This window comes from Calliphora vicina, chromosome 3 (assembly GCF_958450345.1).
Source record: "Calliphora vicina chromosome 3, idCalVici1.1, whole genome shotgun sequence".
NCBI classification, from domain to species: Eukaryota; Metazoa; Arthropoda; class Insecta; order Diptera; family Calliphoridae; genus Calliphora; species Calliphora vicina.
Genome location: NC_088782.1, coordinates 77,532,239 through 77,536,329, shown reverse-complemented (window position 1 = coordinate 77,536,329; position 4,091 = coordinate 77,532,239).

Here is a 4,091-nt window from a genome sequence, read left to right as displayed (position 1 = left end):
TATCATAATCCTAACGGCTGCCGCAATCATATAAATAGTGACCATAATATTGTTAAATTTTGAAATGGTTACGGTGATCATGTACAAGTATTTTTTTCCCAGCATGTACAAACAAACATTGCAAGTTAAATAAAAGTTTTTAAAAAGCGGACAGCTATACATAATTACAATAGTCAGAGTTATGTATGTGAATAGTTTACCATGGTAATAGGAACTTCGGAGTTCGGCTATGATTCACTTTGTTAGGTTTAAAATGTTCAGCTAAAAAAACTATTTGCCCCAGAGGCGCTTAGAAAACTGATGGGCATAGCTTTGGCATTGGACACCACCATTCAGAACACATGTGTACAAACTCGGACATTCAAACTCCAGTGTATTTAATTTTACTAAATGGTTTCTTTCATTTTTACTGCGTGGGACAAATTGACGTCAGCGCCGTCGCTTTGCAAGCAGCGCCATAATAACTTTAGTCATTTTTACGACTTACTTTCAAGCCTATTGTTGTTGTTGTTATCGTTGTTATTGTTGTACGCATACTCCTAAATTGTACGAGACATGACGTAAAAATCGCAACAATGTTGAATTAGTGTTTGTTTGGTTATTGTTGGTATTGTGCTTCTCCTCGGTAGTAACAAATTCGAATGATGCATTCTTACTCCTCGTACACGTTTATGGGGCATAACAAATCTCATTTTGCCTGGCTCACCACCATCCGTCCGTCCGTACGTCCGTCCCACCAGTCAACGATATATACTGGCATTTGCATACAGAAACAGAAACAAATTACCAGCAACATTGATTCAAATAAACTCGTAAAGTTCGGTTGAAAAACTGTAGACATCAGAAGAGCCACTACATAAACAACATTGTTGCCCATACATTGACGGATATGGAAATATGCATCTACTCGTACGGGTAAATGTTGCAAGAATAAGGTCGTTGGTTTGTTGTCAAGACATGATCGCAACAAAAGTACGAGCATTAATGAGCATTAAAATTATTTTAATAACTTGAATCGTTCAAGGTGTTTGAAGTCGTTGGTGTTCGATGCATTATGACCATTAAAGGAGCAGCCACTATTTAGTGAATTATATGTTTGGATATACTACGTTTAAAATATGTATGAAGCAAATCTTAATTGTATAGTTAGTAGATACTTAAATTGTGGAATCTGTGTCCTATTGATTGATTGATTAATTGATTTTGAAAATAATGTCAAAACGAATTAAACACTGATGACTGCTTTGCTACATTTAAAACTTTAAAATGATCCAAAAGTAAACATTTGTTCTTTGATGTAACGTTAAGATATGTGCATTAGGCCGACATATAAATATGTATTTTTTATACAACAGTAAAAATTAAGTGCTGTGGGATTTTCGGGACCATCTTACATGTAAGAAACCGGCAATATTCTATCACTATACCGTTCTTGAAACGAATCGCTGTAAGTGTTTGTGCAGTTGTTCGCCTTGTGGTAGTTTCGCCGAAAAAATAAATTTATGGGCAATTTTTATTAGCTGAGAAATTACCTTCTCTCATTTTTTCCAACAACACAGCATTAAAGACGCTACTTCTACTGACTATTGAAAATCAAATTTTTATAGTTCGAACAAATATTAGGTTTCGGATTAAACTTAAATCTATGGATATAATAGAATAATTCAATTAGGAACAAATTTGACCATCGAAACGAATCTGAATGTTGTAACATTTCGAAGAAAACTTCCGAAGGTATTCCCGGAAAATTAACAAAAAAATATTCCCGGGAAATTTTTCCCGCAAAAGAACCCTAATAGGAAATCATAATACAGCCCCAAGAACTTGAAGATTTTTGGAGAGATTTATGCACGTTAAAGTGATTTTTGGAAGCGGGTCTTATATGGAAGCTATAACTAATTATGGGCCGATCACAATAACATATGGTGACATGAATTCCCTATATATAAAACTTATTTGGAGCAAAATTTGTGTTATATATTCATATAAATTAAACATTTATGACCGATAAAGTCCAATTTCGGTAGGACATTTGTATGGGGGCTAGGTGAAATAATGGACCGATTTCAGACAGTTTCAATGGGCTCCGTCCTTTGGCCGAACAAATTGTACAAAATTGCGACCTGTACTCTGCGCCAGCCAGACGGACGGACATCGTTTAATCGACTCAGAAAGTGAATCTTAGTCGATAGGTATACTTTAAGTTGTAGGCGTTACAAACATCTGCACAAACGCATAATACCCTCCGCACTATGGTGGTGTGGGGTATAAATATTACACTGTTTTATTCAAGAAATTACTAATATTACATTTTAAGTGTTTATGGATTGTGTTTTCTATGGGGTGAAAAAGACGGCAAACGATATTGTAATGAAATTTGTATTGCAATGTACAAATATCTCCTTATTTTAGATGAACGGAAAAGTGTGAACGATTTATGTTTGTATTGCGATAGCTGTGCCTGGCAAAATCATAATAAAGCCATGTTATCCATGATAGCTTATTTCATTATATCATCCAAATTCATTAAATCTATTAAAATTACTTACTTCCAGGTTGATTCTATTCACAGCACAATAGAATCATTTACTCGAAACCGAACTGTATGGGCTCCTAGTGAGTGATCTACAGTTATTCGAAGTGCAAGAACAAACTCTTACGGTTATGAGTGTATATCGTTAACACTCTGATTTTCTAAACTGGAAAATGTTTTCTGATCTGCGTCTTCCAAAGAAAATAAAAATAAGCCCGATGTGGTCTGCAATTTTTGACACAACCGTGATTACAATTAAGCTATTTAGACAATAGCGAGGAAAAGACTATTAACATTGATTTAAATACTTCTACGGTCCTTGGACCTCCTCCGCTATACAACACAGAATTAAAAATTTCGTCACCTAAATACAATGATATAAAATCTCTTTGCAATAACAATAGTATAGCATTCCCAAAATATTAAAGACGCCTTAAACGAAACATATGAAGAAGATGTGCCTTAATTTCCTAAGCACCTACTATATTATGTTAAATCTTTACTACGATTTAGTCTCAGCTGCCTGTAATAGAGACGGTAAAAATAACGTAAGCTCCAAAATAAATTTGTTGCTCGCAAAATTAACTTAAAAATGCACTTATCGCATGTATGATACCATTAATAGACTACATTTTAATTTTCAAAGAAATCCATCGCACAACTTAAAAAAAAACATTCTCCTATAAAATTTGATTTTTGGCTCTTACGTTATTTTCGCGGTTAGGGCTCGATATGTTTATGACAACCATATTTATGATGAATAATTTTATCATAAGCCGAGAGCAACATAATATGGTAAGTCCTTCGTCATATAAATGGTTGTCACAAACGTATACTTGTTTACTGTAACCATATATATGGTTGATGCAATCATGTGAATCCTAAATTAACCATTTTATGGTTACCACAATCATGTAAATAGTTACTGTAACTATAACATTGTTAAAAAACTTGTAACACTATTTAAATGGTTACAGTAAACATGCACAACTATATTTTTTCTCTGCGTGTCGAAGACTCAATTCGAAGATGATTTTATACAGAGATATATGAAATCAACCACCCTAATTTGAACGAGTCTGTAAATCATGCGGCTACCTTTAGAACCTTCGGTATTTCTAATGAATCTAATTCGCTGATCTATCAGCGACAATTCCCAGAAACAGCCACATATAACAGTTAGATTGTAAAAATGTTCCTCCTAGTTGTCTAAACAATTCGTGCAGTAGTAATCCAGTTCTGTAAATCGTCTAACCATATTGTGCCATTATACCTATACGATGTGTGATCGATTCAATATCACGAGCCAAAATAGTATTGGTCCTTATCATTTCCAAAGAGATTCAGAGGATTCTGGATATGCAAAGAGAGGCAAATTTCGCCGTCTAAGAACCAATGAATATTCATACGAATCCCCATAGATACATTTATGACCTGTGACTGGGTTAGGATATGAATAGACATTTCGAATTCACCACGTTGGAACTGAGAGCAAGACTTACCGAAAAAGTTTCGATTCCCTTCTAATCAGAATGATAAATAAAACAGTCAAACTGTA